This window comes from Dermacentor albipictus, chromosome 9 (genome assembly GCF_038994185.2).
Source record: "Dermacentor albipictus isolate Rhodes 1998 colony chromosome 9, USDA_Dalb.pri_finalv2, whole genome shotgun sequence".
Lineage (NCBI taxonomy): Eukaryota > Metazoa > Arthropoda > Arachnida > Ixodida > Ixodidae > Dermacentor > Dermacentor albipictus.
The window spans coordinates 102,831,108-102,853,058 of NC_091829.1; the positions used below are offsets into that span (position 1 = coordinate 102,831,108).

Genomic DNA, 21,951 nt, shown 5'->3' on the forward strand with positions numbered 1-21,951 from the left:
TTGGTCGGTAGCTTAAGAATCTGCTTTTCTTTTTTTATACTACATGACTCGGGCGTTACTAGTGACCTGTATGTAATTCCTCTGTCATCTACCACGCAACTGCTTGCTATGTCTGCCAATTTTTTATGTATCCTTACAGTTCTTCCTTTACTGTCTCCTACTATATGTTAGGTACCTTGGCACCACATTGCCAGCATAAAAAAACAGCGGCTATAATGCGGGCATAATCTGTCGCATCCTTTTGCAGCGGGTTTCGACCTATCATGGCGGCCCAGGGCTTCCGCACGCGCCAGGCGCCGACCATTGTGGTCATCACGTGTCATGTTAGGAAAAGGGCGTACGGGGAGGGTGCATCTCCACTCGAAAGGGAGTCGTACTCGCTCGTCCATAAGCGTGGTGTGTTGGATGTGTAGTCGGGCAAGGAGGCGGTGACCCGACAGTGTCTTAGAGAGGCGTGTGTATTTGTTAGTTACACTGTAAAAAATTTCCGTAATTTTACGGTCAAACATGCCGTAAAAATTACGTAGACCGTTCAGTTTCATGAAAAACGGCGGAATTCTACGTAAAAAAACGGACGTGAGCTCTGTTTTTGAAATGCGGAAAACCGTCCGTAATTTCATGTGGAGGGCAACTGAGCATGTTAAGAGCGAAAAATCACCACGCAACGAATATAAAGAAAAGACACGGCCCACATTTACCAGCTGTTACATAACATCACCATAGGTAACGCTGCTTGAACATTATTCATAGGCGAATCGTAAGTACGCCCACACAACGGAAGAGGTTTCAGTGGTGGCGCTGCTTACCACCCTTCATCGCTTCTACACGACGGGTTGCATTTCTCCGCCGCAACAGTACAGAGTGGACAGTGGCTGGAAATGGCGGTGTGTGGTGGTGGTAGACCTGTTGCATTTGGGATTTCACTGAGAGAATAAGAAGGAATCGACGATGGACTGCTACGCAAGTAAGTGATTTAAGTGTCCTTTTTGTTGTTGGTGCACGTCGCGCGTGCGAAATGCACCGCGATGGCCGCTGACGGGCTCAACTGTGTTGTGTGAGCATGCCCTGTCAATGCCCTGTAATGACATTCCCGCTTGGCCGTAAGGATTGATAAAGCATTGCGAGTCTGTGATAAATGGCGTAGCGTTTGTTGTGCTGATTTCATATAAAGTACATTGAGACGCGTAGGCAACATCAGCGACGATGTCGTCTGTAGCAGTTCGTTATCGGCTGTATGTGGCAGCTGGTTTACTGACGTTGGCATTCCAGCTTTGCAATGTGTTGTGATGTGTTCTTGGCATTCCAAAATAAAGTGAAGTTACTGTTCTCCTTAGCAATCTCTCACGGCGCGTTGTAACACTATGTTAGCCGTATTCGGCGACGCATTGCATCACAGCGAAATTCTATTTTTCCTTAAGCTTAGGACGCAGTGTGCTTGGCGTGCATAATCGCTGTGTTCACATGCTTAATTGAAAGACTGCTTCTGGAATTGAAAGTCTGCTTGTGTATGAAGACCTCATGGAGCATGTTGCATGCGATGTCCCTACATCACAGTGAATGGACGGTGTAGCGTGCTTGCTGCCGTAACCTCGTGCGGTCTGCAGTGTTAGGTAACACTGGTGTAACACGGTGCCTTGGAACACAAAGACAGGATCGAGCCCGAGCAATCGTGCGCGATCGCACTTGAAAGTGTCCGCGTGATACCCATTAAGGGTCGCTGGAGAAGAAATTGATTATTTTGCTAGCTGGTAATCGGCATCAGATGTTTCGCGAGTTTTTGTTTTTGTTTTGTTTTTACTTCATACAGCTACCAGGCTGACTATCAACGTTCTGACGCAATGCGTCAGCATTTAACGTAATCTGGGAGTGGATTGCCACGTAAATTTTGCCCATCTGCGGCCGTAATTGTAAAGCAAGTGCATGTGATAAGTAATTTTTAACGTAACCTTGACACAGAATAGCGGTGCCCAAAAGTGTGTAATGGACATCCAAAGTTACAAATGTTCCAAACTGGTATAAAAAAATCAAAAGATGTGTCAACACTGATGTTAAAGGCTGGTTCTAATACTGACTGTCTCTAATTGCGTAGACTAATTTTCAGCATACAGGCATCAATACAATAATTATTCTAAAATACATGTTGTGAGTTATGTAGAGCAAAATGTCTGCTGTTTTGCCGAATAGAAGGTGCTTCATGAAGTCTTTTCTTTAAATGAGTTGAACGATACAATTGAAGACACCAAGCGATACCACAGCAATCGGTAATTCGGTGACAAGCTTATGTACAAGAGTATTTGTATATGAAAATGTTTTTGCTTTACTGTGGACGACCGGTCTGAAAATACCTGATATTATTTGCTTCAATTGCAGCTATTGCACCTGTCAAGGATGTCTGTGTGCCGGTTTGTGCACAATTTCTCAGCCAGCGGGCCTGAGAAAGTGTGCCACAGCAGTCTGTGTAGTGGTGCTCTTTGTTCTGGTAAGCTGTGCCATTCTATTGTATATCTGTCTTGCATATGCAGTCTTATTAGACAGTGATTGCAAATGTTGGTGGAATGATGAGGCCTATGCAAGTAGAGTAATTTTTGCAAGTGCATTCAAAGGATAATTGATGATTTGTTTTCCTGTGGCAACAAATTGGTTCAGTATGAGCACGTCAACTTGAAAGGGATATTGTTTCATACCTGACTTGGTTGCACATATAAGTGGTGTTTAAAAAAACACTTATAGTGCCAGAGTTCAAGACTTGAGGCAACAGATAAAACACGCACCAATAAAATAACTGTTTGTCTAGTGTTGGCTTAATGAGTATGCAACAACACTGCACACTGATCGTTAGCACTGTCATGGCTCCATGGTAACTAAGATTAGCCACGAATAAGCTCACTGTAAGCTAGTGTTGAGCTAACTATAACAGGTGAGTATGCGATGATGTAATTAAGTGCAACATTGGAAGGCAACGTAACAATGTAAAATTATAGCCTGAGCTCGCAGCTACGTTGCGTGGTCAGGCGACCAAAGGATATGAATATTTAAAAGGGAACGAACAGTGCTACTGCCAGTACGAAGTGACAGCGTTGTACACAGCAACGTATTCCCTTTGTCCTGTCTGTAGCCCTGTTCGGTTCCCTTCTAAACATGCACCAACAAGCAGCCCAATTCAGAATGCTCCGGCAGGTTGATCTGAATACTTCAATTTGCCAAGCAGGTTAAGTGATGACACGCTAGCATAGTGGGAGCTATTCTGAAAGTTATGTCTGCTATGAAAATGTGTCATGAAGATACTTCACTGCTAAAAATTTGGTATACAACTGCACAAAGCGGTATCAATAGCTATGTTGCTCCCCCATGTTGTGTCAAGGGTCTGTGCATGTTTTGTAAGATAATCCTTGAGTTGTCGGCCGGTTTGTCCCACATGATTGCGGCTGCAGGACAGTGGCATATTGTAAATAGCACCAACCGTAGTACCTATGAACTCCAGCACATACTTTTTGATGTAAACTTCACGTGTTGCCCTGGTCCGGTTAGCATTTTGAACGTGCCCAGATTGCTTGGCACTGAAAATAAAAAGGTAGTTTCAACTCTCTGAGTAATTTGCTTGAATTGATGGTTGCCTTTGTGTACAAATTGCATAACAGTCATCGGCCTTGGCTTTCTCGAAGTTGTCTGACCTGAGACGTCAGCTACATTCAACTCCATTAAATGCTTCTTGGCAATGCATGCTAAAAGGCTGTGCGAACGCACTGTTGAAAGCAAACGTATTTGGTTATGGAGGCTCCCCTCCACGTCGGGGTGGTACGAAGTGTTAAATGTGCTCTCCGGTGTTCCTGCAGCAACAACATGCTTCAGTGTTCAGGTGCACCAATAGAAAAGGTAGAAACACCTTTGAGTGCAGGGAATAGCTCCAGCTCTATGCTCACCACAGAAAATCTTCAGGCCCAGATAGTGGAGCTTGCCTTTCAGTAGTAGTTTTGCTTACTTGAACATGCGTGGTACTTTGTAGGAAACATTAAAAAGTTGCTCAACCACTTTAATTGCGACTTTTCACTGCCGAGAACACTGTCAGCTAGTCGTAAAACACTAGCTGCTGTAAGAACCAGCGTAGTAAAAGTATTCTGCTTCATTGGAAACTTTCTACCCTATATGACGTGAAGTAAGCCTACTAAATGGGTTGAGTGATTTGTTTTCTGTCTTCTCTACAGTGCTAGATGAGCTCATGGAAGGAAGAAAACTACATTTCAATGGATGAAGTGCCAACAGAGACAGCACAGTCAGAAAGAACAAAGACAGGACAAGGTGCTACTTGCAACTGTTTATTGAGGTCAAAAGCACTGAATATATAGCCATTGGGAGAGGGGGAAGAAAAAAAAAAAGAAGCACTGATTACGTGAATGCACATGTGCAAAAATATGGAAGAGGCATATGAAGGGAATCATAAGATTAACCAAAATCTAAAACTTATCTAAAAACATGCGTTCATTTCTGTAAATAGTCGGAGACAGGGTGTCGACACAGGCGTCCCCTCTTTTCTTAGTCTGGTTGGCCTCCAAAAGTTCACATGCCACAGTGTCTTTGCTTTTAAACATGATTGTTGTATCAGGAAGCCTTGCTTCACGTGCTTGCTTATTCTCATTCCCAGATGCCTTGCAATGAAGCAGCAAGTTTGAGCCATAACCATTTTTGAGTGAAAGCTTGTGCTCCTGCAGGCGTTCATTAATACATCGGCCAGTTTGTCCGGTTTACTCCTTCCCACACTTCAGCGGTATGCAGTATACGACCCCTTCTCCGTACTTCACAAAAGGTTTTGTGTGTTTATTAGAACACTCTACTTTCTTAGTCATCATATCCAATCAGACGGCACAAAGTAGCAAGTTTTTGGGACTCGGAAGAAACCACAGGAATTTTGTATTTCACGATGACATGTGTAATATTATGCGCTGCTTTGTGAGAATACGATATCACCACTGGTTTAGCTTTCTTTTCCAATGTTTGACCTTCTTCACTGCTTCAGTTTCTTTCTTTATGCACCTTCTTCAACAACGCCTCCAAAACTTTACTCAATACCAAACAAGGAAAGCCAGCTTTCTTCAACTTCAAAATCTGTTCGTCAAAGGTTTTGTGTGCCTTATGACAGCACAATTCTTTAAGGGTAAATTCAAGGCACATAGTGGCAATCGCACGTTTAACAGTCTTGGAGTGCATAGACTTATACTGCAACAATTAATTGCAGGGTCGGTATACCGACCTCGTGCCCACAAAGAATTTCTGCCGTATCCAGTGGCGATACCGTATTCTCACGAAGTGGCGCGTAATCTTAAACACGTCGCCGCAATATATAAAATTCCTGTGGTTTTTGCTGCGCCCCGAAAGCTTGCTACTTTGTGCCGCCTGATTGGATCTCATGACTCTAAAAGTAGAGTGTTCTATTAAACATACAAATCCTTTTGTGAACTGTGAAGAAGCGGTCGTATACCGTGGAAGTGTGGGAAAGAGTATATCGGGCAAACTGGCTGATGTATTAGTGAACACCTGTGGGAGCACAAGCTTTCGCTGAAAAATAGTTATGGCTCAAACTTGCCACTTCATTGCAAGGCCTGCAAGGATGAGAATAAGCAAGTATGTGAAGCAAGGCTTCATGATACAACGATTGTGCTTAAAAGCAAATACACTGTGGCACATGAACTGTTGGAGGCCAACCAGGTTAAGAATAGAGGGGATACCTGTGTCAGCATGCCTGTGTCTGAATATTTACACAAGTGAATGCATGTTTTCAGATAAGTTTTAGATTTTGGCTAATCTTATGATTCCCTTCATCTTCTGTGTTTTCGCGCGTGTGCCTTCACACAAGCAATGCTTCTGTTTTTTTCTTCCCCTTCTCCCCATGGCTACATATTCAGCAGCTTTTGACCTCAATAAACAGTTACAAGTAGCGCCTTGTCCTGTCTTTGTTCTTTCTTACTGTGTTGTCTCTGTTGGCGCTTCATCTTCTGAAAGCTCTGCACCAAGTAGCCCCACAACGTGTTCTACTGGAAAACTACCACTAGACAGTGATCTTCCATTTCTTGACCTCATTGTTTTCTTTGGTGAGTGTCATGTGCGCTGCATCTATGCTCCATCTTTTAAGGAGGGAATTCTGCCTTTCGCATCAGCGCACTGTTCGGCTGTGAAGCACTGTCACAGAAGCACGAAATAGCATCCTCAACAAGTCGAGGAGAACTTCTATACCCAGGTCTAACATTGGCCTACAGTGGTGTGACCACTGTTAGATCACATTCAGAAGGTCAGCCATAGTCTCAAAAAGACTGTTGGGAGAGCTAGAACATTTATTTGTCACGTCAAGCAATCTGGGTTCAAAAAGGTGAATCAGACCAGGCCTTGACGCAAAGTGTAGCAAGAGGCACATGCAGCAGTTCAAGTGTGTGGTGGTTTACAACATCCCGCTGTCCTGCAGCTGCAACTAGGCAGGACAAATAGGCCTAATATTTATTTGTGTGCGTGTGCGTACGTGCGTGTGCGCGCGCTCGCGCGCGCTTTTGTGTGTGTGTGTGTGTGTGTGTGTGTGTGTGTGTGTGTGTGTGTGTGTGTGCAATTAACCAAAAGTCTTAGCCTGCGCTCGTGTTGTTGGCCTTCTCCCGTCTTTTCGTGTTGTCCCCAAGTAATCAGTTGGTGTCACATTCTTATAGAATTTGCAGTTATGAGATTCATGCTTTGGAACATGATCAGAAGCTACCAAATGGATGACATAATCCATCTACATGTGTTGGTGTAGATAAATGTGTCTGTGCAGTAGGAGTAGGGCATCATATGTGCTTGTTTAGCACTTATGCACTTTTGTTTCCAGAGCTTGTGACACAGTGATTCAAACTATGTCTGTAAAAACAGTGCTGCAAGTTGCAAGGAAATGTTACAACACTTGTAGGTGAAGCTCGGTGTTGTGAGAGGTTATAGAAACTTGCTTTCAACTTGCGTTTTGCAAGTTTCTAGAGCATTTTTTAAAGATGCTTATTTAACTCCCGCGTGCATCGTGTTCATGACTCGCTATGAAACTGTCAACAAGTATGTCCTTTATGCCATCCGTTTCTGAAGATTACATGAATATAATTAACCCTTTGAGGGTCGATCTTTTTCACCATATTCGACCGCCCAGGTTCGTTTTTTTTTATTGCAGATTCCAATTAGAGACTTATTTCGAAAAAAATTGACCGTAATTTTTCTAGGGTGTCCGTAAAGCGAGAAAAAAATTATTTTGTGTTGGTACTTATGTACTCTGTATTCATGAATAACAATAATAAAAAAGGAAATAAACCTATAAGAGTAAAAAATTTGATACATTGTTATAGTTCAAAGCTTTGAAAATGTGCACACGAGAATACCTTGCAAGACTCAAATGTTCCTGCTCTTTGTACTGTTATGTACAAATATGTACTGTTATGAGCAATATGAAAAGGAACACAGGAACGGGTAGAAAACACCCTCAGACCCAGCTGTATGGGTGATACGCAGCGCCCACCATCGGAAACAAAGTGGAAAGGGGAACGCTGTTCTAACAGCTGTTCGCACTCCCGCCATGTGTCTGCAAAGTGCGGAATTTCGCATGCGTCACTGGTAACCTTTTGCGTCGAATCGTTACAAAAGATAGCACTGTTCCAGACTTCGATATTGATTTATGGTAAGTCTTCTAAACCGGGAAAATATGGTCTTTAAGGGTGCGTTCCAAGTTAGTTTACTGGCACTTGCCGAATATTAAAAAGATATTGAAGCAAACGAAATAAGGCAATAGCGTTATCGCAGCTTATCCTCGTCCTTTGTTTTGTTCATTGGTGGCCTAATAATGCGTCATGCCACCATCGACTTGCACGATGGCCTCCATTCTTTGAGGCAAAGACGCGTAGAGAGCCTCGATGAATGCGGTATCATGCTGAAGGCGCTTCCACTCATGTTCTATTGCTTCCCATAGTTGGTCGGAGTTCGCCAATTGTAGTGAGCTCTTCGAAAGGTTCACTTTCATACGGCCCCAAACGTGCTCTATAATGTTCATGTCGGCACCCTTCGCACACCACTGAAGTTGCATTACCCCTCGCTCTTCCAAAAGGCGCGCCACGTCCTTCGATGTGTGAATGGGAGACAAGTCCTGCTGGAAAAAATAACACCCATCTGGGTGCGGCCTGTTCAACACATAAGGGATCATCTGGTGCTCGAGCAGAGTGCAATACGCAGCACTGGTGAACCTCCCATCAATTCTCGCCAGTGGGCCTAGGCCTGCGTGGGAAATCGCCCCCCAGATGTTCACAGACACGCATCCACTGGCGGCCACCTCCTGGATATTCTGCGGACTAAAGCGCGTGTTTGCGGTCCACCACACTCTCTTTCGTTGGTCCCAGCGGCTCGAGAACGTGGACTCATCAGAGAAAACTACATACTTCTACCCACTCTCGCTCCACCTGCGGTGTTCAGTAGCGAACCTCAGGCGAGCCGCTTTGTTGGTTGCGGTGAGCAGAGGTTCCTGTGCGGCGATGTGACTTCGCAGTCCTGCTTCTCTAAGCCTTCATCGTACCATGCTGTCGCTCAAGTTGTTCAAGCCAAGAGCGCCTCGAGCGTCCTTTGCACTTTGAAATGGTTTGTCGCTGACGGCAGCCACGATGCAAAGGTCTTGGTCGTTCGTTGTCGATCGAAATCGTGTGCGGTGCGGCGCATCGTTTATGCGTCCTTCGTCTCGGTAAGCCTGGATAATCCGGTTGACCGTTTTCAATGGGCGGCTTGTCACGAGAGCAATATTGCGCTGTGTATAACCTCTTTTAGACATTTCTATTATGTTTTCCCGTTCTTTAAAAGGCACTCGAGGCATTTTGAGGTTACAAATTCAGAGTTGACTGCTCTGCGTGGGCCACTGCAGTGTGCGATGTGAATTTTTCTGAACGAACTTCGTGCAACAAAGTCGGGCGAGAGGCAGTTTGTCAATGTTCTTTTTAAAAAATTTTTCTGTATTCTATTCCTCTGTCGTCATTGGTTCGAGCGTCGCCGCTGTTCGAGGTGCCACTTACAACTGAGTGCGTCTATTCAAATAAAGAATCGGTTTGAAATACAGGGCAAACTTTTTCTCAGAGTACTATCAAGCGGTTGCACGAAGAAAAAAAGAGAATGAAAGAAAAGAAAGTGAATCGGTATAAGTCACTGGCGACGATCTCACCGTCTTATCGGCTGTTGGACGATCCATGACGTAAGCTGCTCCTTTGTAGAAATACCAGTGTGGTGAGAGTGCCAACAGTTAGTGGAAGAGCGCTCTCCTTTCCCCCTTCGTTTTTCACAGCGCCATCCGCGCATCGCTCCGAGTCTGTTTGCCACACGTTCCTGTGTTCCCTTTCATATTGCTTATGATAGTACATCCATAGCATAATCGAACTGTGTAGGTGCACGCACTCAAGAAAACTGTGCGGTTGTGTGCCCATCAAAAAAGCAAAACGTGTACAAACTTCCGCTAATCTTCATCTTATCGCCAGCCAGATGCAATTAGTTTTCGCGAATCTCAAAAAAAAAGAAAAGGAGCAACAGAAGCTCATGCACAGCAGCATCCTTCCTATGCGCACCCCTGCGAGCACTAAATGAGCGAGAAACAAGCAGTAGCCTTTTGAGCGATTAGTAACGAGATAGCCATCAGTTTTGCAAGCGCAAGAAGCCAAAACCGCCCGCGAAAACAAAACCCAAACCGCCACCCGTACGCACGCCAATGCTCAAGCGGTAGTACATAGACGCGCAGGAGCAAACTAGCGCTAAAACAAACCATGCAACGAAAACTGAGAGAGTGAGGCGTGCAAGAGAAATTCCCTGTATTTCCACATAGTGGCAGCACATGACAGAAAAGAAAAGGTTAGGAAATTGTCGTGCTTTTTAAACCTACAGACAGCGCCGTAAATATACGGCATCTACCATTTTTGTACTGCGCGGTGCGGTATATTTACGTCATTGACCCTAGAAGGGTTAAGGAGTCATGCTCCTTGAAACAATTTCCCGTAACAACATTGCAAAATACCAGCTGAGGGTCTCGCATCTCTTACATATGCTGTTTTGCACATCATACTTTAATAAAACTGCATTTAGTAGCTGCACAGCACAGGCCCCATTTTGTTTTATCACACTTCTTTGTCTTTTCTCCCCCTGCCCCAGGTCTTATTTCAACAACTGCTATCTGCAGGCCGTCATAAAATTGCTTCAACATTGTTGACAGATTCCAATATTTTTTTCGAACCATTCTTTCATGTGAACCAAAGAAAATTAACTTGATTAGCCTGACATGAAGATGAATTCGAAATAATTTATTTATTGTACTTGCTTGGTAGCACTGAACTATTTCTTTAATCAGTATAATGCTAACAATTCACCTTTGTATTGCTGGGTGCCGGTAGAGATATGGTTAGTTATTCACCAGAAAGGATCCCGAATTTTCCACCTTCTTAGTGTAGGTTAGACACTCACTTGTTGCACTTCACAAAGAGCAACTTGTGGTTGCTAGGAAATAAAAGTTTACTGAGAATTTTCATGCATCCAATTTGATTCTGTGTACTAGCATGTTTGTATTAGCATGTATTTCATAGAGTTGAGGCTTCATAAATGTACATTCTGTCATTCAATGTCTGTGACATGGTTAAGCAGGTTGACCATATCTAATTAGAACTTCTTATGTTCTGGGGCACTTGTTTGCAACTTAAATTATGTGGTTTGGTGCTGTCAGTGTAAGCCTAATGTCGTCTTTTGTTCTCCCAGGAAGGACGCAAGCATTGCTGAGGAGCCAGTTGACCTGCCGCCACACTAATATTGTATTTGGTAAGGTCTATTACAGATCTTATTTTGTGTAGTACGTGCTATAATTGTGTACAATGTGTTCAAAACTTCAGTAAGTGGGCTGTTCGACAACAGGTGTTTACAAATTAATAATTATAAAAGATGTTCAAGGTCATTAGTGATACAATTGCTGCTCACTGCTGAATTTTTTTCCAAATTAGATGATGAGCCATCCAGCAAGTGCGGCTCTCCTGGCTAATTATACAAACTTTCAAATATGGTTAATTTTTTATCACAAGTGTACAGCAGTCGGGGACAACTGTTCACAGCGACAATTTCATAATATTTACTTACATGCAAAAGTGAGTCAAATGTCAGGTGTACTTATGAAGTTTTGTGAAACAAGTTCATCATCATATTGCTTACTTCATTGAAAAGTTTGTCGCGGAATTCTCACTTCTATGAACAGATCAACAGTTGTCGAACGATGGTCGTCTCTATAGCCAATGTTTGGGCAAGAGGCTTGTCTTCAGAGCACTAACAAGAGACTTCTTTGCCATGCAGCTTGAGCTGATCAGTATGAAGAGATTACATAGGATAGGAACACAAAGCATTAGTGGGCCTCTTCGATTATCAGTCCTTGACAGTCCTGGACTGCTTAGCAGTGCTGTCCCGCATTCGATTTTCTCAATCAGCTTCGGACGCCCCATCCACCAGTCCGAGAGCACCCAGTATCGCATTCGTTTTACCAGAAGTCAGACTCTGCGGACTCTCAGAGCTGTCAGCAGATATTTGTTCTGACATATGCAAGTAGCTAGCAGACGGCGGCTGTCTTAAAAAGATGCACGCGGGCTTGACGCCATGTTTTAAAAGAGGCTGTGTGTTTATGTGTACTTTGTGCGTTCCAGACAGCAAATATCATGCACTCAGCTATTGCTTCCGTTAAATCGATGCTTCGTGTGCCATAATGCGAGGTTTTCATGAGGGGTCTAATTGCTGCAACCTTAGTCCTTGTGTTTTTTAAGACAAAGCACAGTGATCACGCGCAAATGCTTGCTTTTCTTGATGTGTTTCGTGAAATCTGTCATGCTCATTGCTATATGCATAGTAAACAGGTAGATTTTGCTTTTCAGATGAGTGAAACTGGTGAACGAGGAAACGTATCATATTGCATGTAGATATTTAATGCTGGTAGCTGGCATGGCATACAGGGTGTTTCACGTAACTTGAGCCAAACATTAAAAATATGCAAATGCCACATAACTGGACAGAACCAAAGTAATGTTGTTTGCCCTCGCTTCGAGATACTCATTTTTTTTTCATTTTGCCAGATTAAATAATTAGTATTCGGTAATTAATCAAATTCTCAAATATTATGATTCAGTCTTTGCAACTAAGAAGAAAAATTCACAGGCTTAAATTTCTCTTCTTGCTGAGTAACAATAAACTATCTCTTTCTCCCGAACCTTACATAACACCCCTTACTGCCCGCCGAACAAGACATCGCCACGCTGCATCATTAACGCCTTATAATGGTAGAACCAATGTCTTTATGTCTTCCTTTTTCCCTCGAACAGTAACGGAATGGAACAGCCTACCCTATAACAAACTTCTCAGCACTGACTCAATAGCCTCTATTACTATCTAATTTTAGTGCTTGTTCTTACGAAATCTTGTTTCAATTTGTATCGTTGTGCAATATTTATTCATTTGCACGTTGTAGTAATATTGAATTATGCACTCCTCCTTTTTTTTTCTGTTACATTTCCTGTGCTTTGAAACTTTGCTTGTGAAACAGTGTTTCAATTTGTACCTGCCACTCTCTATGCATTATTTAGAGGTGCTTTACTCATTACGCGATTGTACTTTCTAATACATTTTTTCCGGAGCTTTCTTTTTTTTACTCCTTTGTCAATCTATTGTTTTCTTTTTTTGTATGTACCTTTCCCCTCCTGCCTGGGCCTTCTAAGGCCTGCAGTATTCCTAAATAAATAAATAAATAAAATAAATACATGCTACATAAAAGTGTTTTTCCTAGCGTGAAAGAAGCCTGCAAATACACACTAAATTGTTGCGTGACTGTCCATTCGCAGCACCTTGCGTGTATTCGCGAGCTTCTTTCTCGAAAAAACACTTCTACGCAGCATGTCTCGAACAACACAAAGCTGTATGGGGAGCTTTTCATGTTGCTCTACAATTTTCTCATGGACACTTCTAATCTAGTTATAATATTTGAAAAGTTGATTAATTAACGAAGTTGAAATATTTATTTTGGTGGAATGAAAAAATATCCGAGTATCTCCAAGTGACGGCAAACAACATTACCTTGGTTCTGTCGAGCTACGTCACACTTGCATATTTTTATTGTTTGGCTCAAGTTACGTGGGACAACCTGTATAATCAGAGCTTCACCGATTGCTGTTGTCATGTGTGCTGATCCCTTCTGTTACCCAAATTCGAAATTTTGCTTTTGGTTGTGCAGGATTAGTAGACAGTGTAGACGCGCTTTGTCCTAGACACACGTCAGGCCTTTAGTAGACGGTTTCATGAGCTTTGAGGATATCGGCCTGTGCTTTGTGGGTGAACAGTGATCTGGCACAACCGTGTTTTTGCTTATTTTTGTGTGGCAGTGACGCTTAAATTTTACAGGAAATAAATGAGCTGGCTTAAATACAGCGGTTAAAAGGCCCGAAGAGCGAGAGCACGATGTAAACTGAGCTTTGTTAACATGTTCAATGTGCTCAGGCTGCGATTCCATTATGCAAGCTTTATGGTTGTGCCGGCGACATGGCCTCTGAGACTGCATTATTTTGATGACCACGCTACTGAATTTGCTGGGTAGGGCGCAATCTACAAGTAGCTAAAAGCATGAGGTAACGGGATTGAATCCCGTCCACGGTGGCTGCATATCAATGGGGGCAAATTATGAAAACACCCATGTACTTAGATCTAGGTGCACGTTAACGAACCCCAGGTGGTCGAAATTTCCAGAGTCCTCCACTACGGCTTGCCTCGTAATCAGAAAGTGGATTTGGCACGTAAAACCCCATAATTTAAGTAGCTAATAGCGGACAACAGCAGCCAGGAGAGCGACCTCCAATCGCGGTGCTTTCAAACAAAACCTCGGACAGTCCCAGGCAGCGGGATCACATGACTGTGATGCGCCCTTCTGTCAATGCTAGCCAGACCAGAAGCCGCAGGTGGTTTGCGGACAGTCTGGGACTGCGTAATCGAAGGGGCGCAGACATACATACGCTCTCACATACATTATGTCCACTGCGGGATGAAGGCATTTCCTAGTAATCTGTAAATATATATGGCTTGCGCCAACTGACTCCATCCTATGCTTGCATATTTACAAATTTCTTCATGGTGCCTAGTTCTCTACCGTCCTCAACAGCGGCTTTTTTTAATTTATCATGCATATCATTTTTTGTCGTTCCGTTGCTTGTTGAGCAAACCTTCATTCTCAAGCTCCATTTTTATCATGCCAGGTTTCAGTCTCTTAGGTTAGTTTTATCACAATGCAATGATGGTACTTTTAAGACTAATGGTAAGCTATAGACGGTGACTCAGTAATGTGTGACTTAAGTCTTCTAAACAATTTATAGTCTTTAAATTTTCTTCTACTGATCCAGGACTCCTGTGACTAACTGCCTTAAGTAACATACTTCATTGCCTTCTTGCCCTAGAAAATATAACTGGTGCCTTCTTGCAGGCCTTTAAAGTGGCAACATGTGTACTGCAGACAGTAGGGCATGTTCAGATAAATTCAACTGGACATGCCTGGCGATCACTTTTAATTTTGATTTAAAAGTTTATTTTGCTGCCCGAGCCTGGCGACAATGAAATTAACCTTAGTTTTCCAAGAAAAAAAAGGTGTCTCTGCAAAAAACAATATAGAATGAACTGTTTAGTTAGGAGCATTTTTCCTGGATTTTACCGAATCTGCACTTTGGATAGATCCGAAGGAAATAGTGTTGTCGCTGCGGGTTTAAAAATATTTTGTACCAGACTGCAGGCCAATAGCAATAATTTCAACTAATTACCACAGAGTATCCCCACTACGGTATAAAGAAGAAAAATTTCGGAACGAAACATTGCACAAATTGAGCAAAGTTTTTTTTCTTTGCATTTACTAACAGCACGGAATTTGGCCATCCTGTTCCCATGAGTCGCAGAAATTTGAGCAAATAGCTCTGTCCTCATTGGCTCTCAAAATCTATGGGAAGTGCTCATGTTTAGGCATGTTAATGAATTACTCTACTTTAAAATTTTTTAGGAGAGGCTTGATGCATTTCAGAAATTTCCCGAATTAAGCGCATTTGCATGAAGCAATGCAATCTAGAAAAATATGTTGCATTATTTGTTTCGTTATGGGATTGCAAGTCAAGAAACGGACAGAATAAACAGTGCTGCCTGCCAGAGCCATGTATGGGGTCCAGGCATAATTGCAGGCTTCTTTACAAAAAGGGCAAATTTTTTGGTGAACACAGTGCAATATTGTAACTTTTTATGAAGATGGGAAGGGTATGTTGATGCATTCGGGACCGTAACTTTCAATTTTCACTGCTTGAGTAAAAAGAATATTACGCATTGATACTTCTTCCGTGACACAACAGACCATATCCAAAAGGGGCTGACAGCTGTTGTGACACAGTTGTGGTGCAAGCATGGTTTTTTTGTATTGTCGCTATTCTACCAGCCTGTCAGCTGGACAATATCTTTGGCTTGCTTGTTCTGCGTCGGAAGTAAACAACATGCATGGTTTGCGCTTGTTTCAAGAGTGCTTAATTGTTTTGGGAAACAGTGAAATCTGCAAGGTTGTTTAATGGAGCAGTGAAAGTTGAAAACTATGGTCTGCAGTATGTGGCCATGGCAGCTCTACCTAAATGTGGGAGATGTAATCTCCGAATGTCATAATGTGCACGTGACATCTTTGACTGTTCCAAGCAAACCATCAATTGACTTGGGTCCTTTCTATCTGAAGCTTTTTATGCTATAAGGCTACGAATGAATATATACCAACATGGCTGAGTCTGAACCATTTCTTTTGACAAGAGCACTTGTAGTGACAGTTGTGAATACGAAATCATTGTTTATCTGAGTAACAGTAGTGATGATGATGGTAAATAATTGAACAGCCTTAATTGATTGGTGTTTCTTACTTTTCAGTCAAAGCCGAAGGACTCTGCAAGCAGCCAGTCATTCCAAGTCTCAACCAATCCTTCCTCTAGTCAGCCAATTTCTAGTGTCTATGCGGAAAGGACTTGCGCAAAACTGGACACGGGACACTAAAAAGGCGACAAGGACAGGCGTAAACTTCCAACCGGTGTTCATTACAAAAAGGTATGTATATGTACTCTTGCACACTTGATCATAATCTGTTACAATCATGCAAGTCAACATGGTCATCACAAATAAACAAGCGCACCAAGGCCTAAGGCGGCTTCCCGCATACAAACCCCAGATATTCAGATTCTTTAACAGTCAGTGCTATAGGGATGGCTTGTTAACGCTGTTGCATTCTGCAATAGCCGCTGCCTCAATGATGAGTCTAGCGTTTTCTTTCACGCTGCTTGCTATTATTTCTGTTTTTTCAAACAGTCGATGACATTTGCATTGGCAGCAATGGACTCCAAGGAAACCTCCTTTCCCGTTTTGTACTTTCCGATTATGTTCCTGTAGTCTAAAGTTTAGGGAACTTCCCATTTGTCCCACGTAACGCTGCCTGCAGGAAGGAGGTATGCTATACACTATTCCTCTTGAGCATTTGATGAAACCCTTTCTGTGCACAATGTTGCATGATTTTGATTGTCTGCTGACAGGGCTGGTTTTGGCGCATTACTTGGATAGCTTGCGGGGCGCGGAAGAAATGACCAAGACTGCAGTCCTTTGGCCTATTTTCTTTAGTTACACCTATGTGATACTGTTCACAGGAATCTAGCAGTCATCCCATACATTACGCTATCTTGCATAAACTAAAGAAAATAGGCCAAAGGGCAGGAGTTTCGGTTGTTTTTCCCGCACCCATCAAGTTATCTCAGTTATGTGCCAAAACCAGCCCTGTCAGCAGACAATCAATTTCATGCAACATTGCTCACAGAAAAGGTTTTGTCGAAATGCTCAGGGGGAGTAGTGAATAGCACACCTCTTTTCTGTGGGCAGCGTTACGTGGGACAAACGGGAAGGTGCCTAAATATGAGACTACAGGAACGCAATAAGAAAGTTCAAAAAGGAAGATAGGGTTTCCTTGGAATCCACAACTCCCAATGCAAATGTCATGCACTCTGAAAAACCAAATAATAGCAAGCAACGCATAAGAAAGCACTAGGCCCATCATTGAGGGGGCAGATATCGCATAAGGCAACTGCGTTAGCAAACTATCCCTAGCGTTGACATTAAAGAATTTGCATACCTGGGGTCTGTATGTGGAAGGCCGCCTTAGGCCTTGGGGCGGCCTTAGTGCGCTCTTGTAACTGATTATGATCAAGTGTACAAGAGTATATATACATGCCTTTTCGTAATAAACACCAATTGGAAGTTCGCACCTGTTCTTGTCACGTTTTTAGTGTCCTGCGTTCACTCTTGTGATGGTCACTTCAGCATGGAATACCAACTAGCCCGGTCTCATACACTGCTTTTTTCAGTAAAGCAGAATAAACACAGGTTTTTTCAGATTCAAGTGGCTTGTTGTTTCTCGAACACAAATCTGTATGTATGCTGTGTACATGTTGGGTGTAGAACCCAAGTGCAACATGACAACACTGACACGAAGAATAAGCGGTGTAGAAAACAATTACACTAGGAGGAAACATGCAAACACAGCACGTTCTGTCTGGTGTATTTCCTGTGTGCTATGATTTCTGCCCCATTTCCAGCTATATCTTAAATGATGTTGCAAGTTATCCACGTTCTAATGTACGACTTGGGTGGTTCATTGCCCAAAATAACTTATTCCAATGAACGAAACAATTTGGCTCAAGAACACGAGCATTCAAGTCCCCGTTTCTTCATTACCAAAGTACGGTCATGTACTATAATCACAAGTACGGGGCTCAATTTACAGCATTTCCGTTTTACGGAACTCACCGTTTTTCTTATTTGCAAAATACGGTCGATTCTGTTATCACAACTACGGAGCTCACCGTTTTCCATTTAACGGAAATAATTTTACGGCCTGTCCGTTTTACGGAAACACCGTTTTCCATTTAACGGAAATAATTTTACGGCCTGTCCGTTTTACGGAAACACCGTTTTCCATTTAACGGAAATAATTTTTACGGCCTGTCCGTTTTACGGAAACACCGTTTTTCATTTGACGGAAAAGTGTCCGGCAACGTTTTACCTACAGCTTTGACCGTAAACTGAAGAAATTTTTTTTACAGTGTAAGTGAGCCGCTCGGAGCTCCCGGAACGTGTTCACCATGCCTAGACCCAGGAGACGCTGGTTGGAGGCGCTCACGGGGAGTTCGAGGGCTCTCTTAATAATTTTGCGGAGGATGACTTCGAGTGCATCCTCGTCTTGTTTCCGAAGGTGGAGGTAAGGAGTCGAATATAAGATTCGACTGGTCACGAATGCATGCGCCAGCCGCAAGGCGTTTTTGCACCGCAACCCCACGTTTGTTGGAAACCCGACGGACCATGTGGCTCACCTGGTCCCCCACCTTACGGAGCTGGGCCAGGGTAGTGTTTCACCGTCTATGTTGATCAATGAAAAGCCCCAGTAACCGGACTTCTGTGTGTTCAGGAATTGGTCCTGTCTCCAGAAAGAGCTCAATTTTGGCTGTACACTGTGGTGAGGGGTGTATGGTACAAATTCAGACTTTTGAGGGGAGCATTGCAGGCCACAGTGGCGTGTATAATGGTCCACTATGGTCGCTGCTTGTTGTAGGTTGGCCTCATTGTCTCCGAGTGAGCACTGTGTGGCCCACAGGGTGTTGTCTTCGGCCTACAGCGCATGCTCCACACCACCGACAGCACCCAATTGGGCTGGCAGGTGCATCATAGCCAGATTGAATAGGAGAGGATACAGCACTGACCCTGTGGTGTTTCTCTAGTTCCATGTCAGAAGGGACCGTGCTCAGTGTCCTGGATTTTAATGTAGGAGTCACGATCTGTCAAAAATTGCCGAATGTATCTGAACACATTGCGTCCGCAGCCGGTTTCTGAAAGATGAGAGAGTATTACCTCGTTGTAATGTTGTCAAAGACCCCCTTCAAGTCTAAGGCGAGCATGACCTTATCGCTGTGGGGGCATTCGACCGGGTCAAGGATGTCCCGATTGAGTTGTAGCAGAACATCCTGTGCGGATCTGTGCGGGTGAAATCTGAACATGGAGTCTGCGAAGATGTGTTGATTTTCCATGAACTCGGACAACCTGTCACGCACCATCATCTCCATTAGTTTGCCCACACACGAGGTGAGAGAGATGAGGCGAAGGTTGGCCGTGTTGATGGCCTTGCCAGCTTTGGGAATGAAAGTGACCAGAGCGGTTTTCCAATCGTTGGGGAGTGGCGCGTCCCCGAGCAAGATTGAATTGATGTAATCCAATAAGGACTGGCAGGCCAGGTCAGGCAAGTTAGCGAGTAATTTGTAATTTTGACCCTACCCGGGGCGGTACCACGTTTCATTTTCGCCAGGGCTACCCGCAGATCGTACAGCTGGAACGGCTGATCCAGCTCAGCGTTCTCCGAACCTGCATAAGAGTACGCCAATCCGCAGGGGTCCTGGGTAGTGCACAAGTATTGGTCCCGTAACTTGTGCGCTAGCTGAGTTGTGTTGCCGTGAAAACTGTGTATAGCACGTTGTAGATGTCGACCCAACGACCCACCCCTTAGCGACCCAACGCGTGTCTGCGTTGGGTCGACAAGGGCGCGGAAGAGGCGCCAGGTATTCCTGCCGGACATCTGCCGCGCCGCCGTGTTGCCACGATCCACCTGGTTGGCGTCTGTGAGCTGGGCCGCATACTCAGCCACACCGCTGGGTGAGCTCGGCAATTCGAGCCTTAAGTTTGCGGCTCTGCTTTTGTCGGCGCCACTGGCGGACGAGGCAATGCCACCCTTCCCAGAGGTGGAGGAGGTGGTTATCCACGTCCGATACCGCCTCGGAAAGCTGAATTTTGGTTTCGGTGGAGCGAAGGCTAGAAACCCATTGTTGGGACCATGACTGGTAGCCTTGACCAAGTATAGATGTCGCTGTGCTGTAATTTTGCCTAAACTTGGACCAATGTGGGAGACGGGCCTGTGTTGTGGTTTTGCTAATGGCTTGGTCCGAATTGCAGTGTTTAAGATGCAGTGGTCGCTACCGAGGGTTTCCCCTGTGTTGACCTGGCTTCCTCTGGGTTTCCTCTGGTTTCCTCTGTGAAATAAGTTATAGATCTCTAGAGACTAATAATGTCATAAATCGTTCATGTTTTCTGAGGTAGAAGCAGGTGACCTAATTTTATTGCGGATTAAATGATGCGTGCTTAATATCTTCAACATATGACGCACCACGTTTTGGCTGCGGATTTGAACAGTGACAGAAGTATGTCTAGCTTTGGTAGCGTCACCTGTTATGCATGGAACGGAGTATATAGTCTTTCAACAACTCTTGATTATCTGAAGTGTGTACATTTTCGTGTAAAGTTCTGTTTTGCTTGAATTACTGTTAGAGGGACATGTTCGAAGCAATAAAGTCAAGGGTTTCACGAAAACGTCACATCGATTAAGAGGAAGACTCATATGGGAAACAACAAAAATAATTTTTTTGTGCTGAACCAGCTTTCAGTTATTTTTGTAAGCGCTGCAGACTTCACTGACGAACGCGTACCTCCTATGCCTTGGTAGGCCTGGCAGACAAATCGCTTTCTTTCATTCAGCGTTACAACGTGATGTATCACAAGACTGGACATACTTGACATTATGGACGCGTGTCACAGCGCCACAGCACGATGAGATACGCACACAGAATTTAGAAGACTGCCACGTCCCATAAGAACTTTTCTAATAATCAGAAATAAGAAAGCGCGTGCTCATATTTTATAAGTAAATTGTTGCTATGTGGCGCGCCTAATGCGCCTAGCACTAGGTGCGAGGGAAATTCTTAAAGTGTTTTTATGTCTTTTGTGTTTAGAGGGAAACTGGAACGGTTTTTAATTTCCATGAATTGCCGGGATCGGGAAGAACAGACCTAATAATTTACGGTTCTGAAAGTTTTTTCTACACTTTGTTAATAAAAGGGGCGGAAATCGCTTTCTAAATCCCTCCGCGGACACACCCCCGTCGCTTCCCGTAACACCGGGTGAGGAGGCAGCCGGAAGAGACAACCGGCGACAGTGTTGTCATTCCCGGGGATGACCCCTGGCTTGGAGATTGCTCAAATCCCTCACAAGCAGGAGAGCAAGCCTACAACCTGTCCTCGCTGCGGCCATCACGCTGGGTATCAGCGAAGGGGCCCTTGCGGAGCTCATCGCCCACCAGTTCGCGCTGGCTGTACAAAGAACTGCAGCCATCCTGCCGGTAGGACAGCCTTCCATCAGCCTGCCTAGCTGCCCGCACAACCACCACCCGGGGTGGGCATCGAGCCAGATTACGGCTATCTGCCAGGACCCACTGACGCTGCACGACCGCCATGTGGCCCTGAAGAGGGGGAAATGCCGCAGCGCACCAGGAGCCGAGGGAGTGACGACCCAAATGCTCCGACACCTGGCCGCCAGCGAGCATCAGCGCCTGCTCGACTGCTACAACGACATCTGGCGGTCAGGCCAGGGGCCGGAGACATGGCGCACAGTCATCGTGGCCCCCATCCTGAAGGCCGGAAAGCCGGCTGGAAACGTGAGCTCCTATCAGCCTGTCTCCCTCACCTCCGCCACTTGCAAGGTGATGGAGGCAATGGCTGTGGTCTGACTGGACTGGGTGGCCCGTGCCTATGGCTTTTTGGCCAACGAGCAGTGGGGTTCCGGCGGCAACGATGCACCGCGAACTCCATTGCGGATGTGGTCTACACACTGGAAGGGGCCAAGGCCTGCGGTGACACCCTGCTCCTGGTGCTTGTCGACATCAAGGGGACCTTCGATGGCCTGCCCCACCCAGTTGTTCAGCAGGCCCTGGACCTACTTGGCATCAACGGGAACTTGCGGCGGTTCATCTCGTCGTTCCTACAGGAACGCACCTTCAGGGTACGAGTGGGCCAA

General features: G+C 44.5%; 1 protein-coding gene and 1 long non-coding RNA gene across 3 annotated transcripts in view; one reads left to right on the top strand and one right to left on the bottom strand.

The window, feature by feature from the left end:
• Nucleotides 1-21,951, bottom strand: part of LOC135896813 (phospholipid-transporting ATPase ABCA3-like) — a 335,034-nt gene that overhangs the window by 78,217 nt on the left and 234,866 nt on the right. The window lies entirely within an intron of this gene.
• On the top strand, nt 827-16,119 carry LOC139049976 (uncharacterized). The gene is made up of 4 exons (XR_011508690.1): nt 827-964; nt 2,371-2,479; nt 10,759-10,818; nt 15,952-16,119. It is a non-coding gene; the product is annotated as an uncharacterized lncRNA (long non-coding RNA).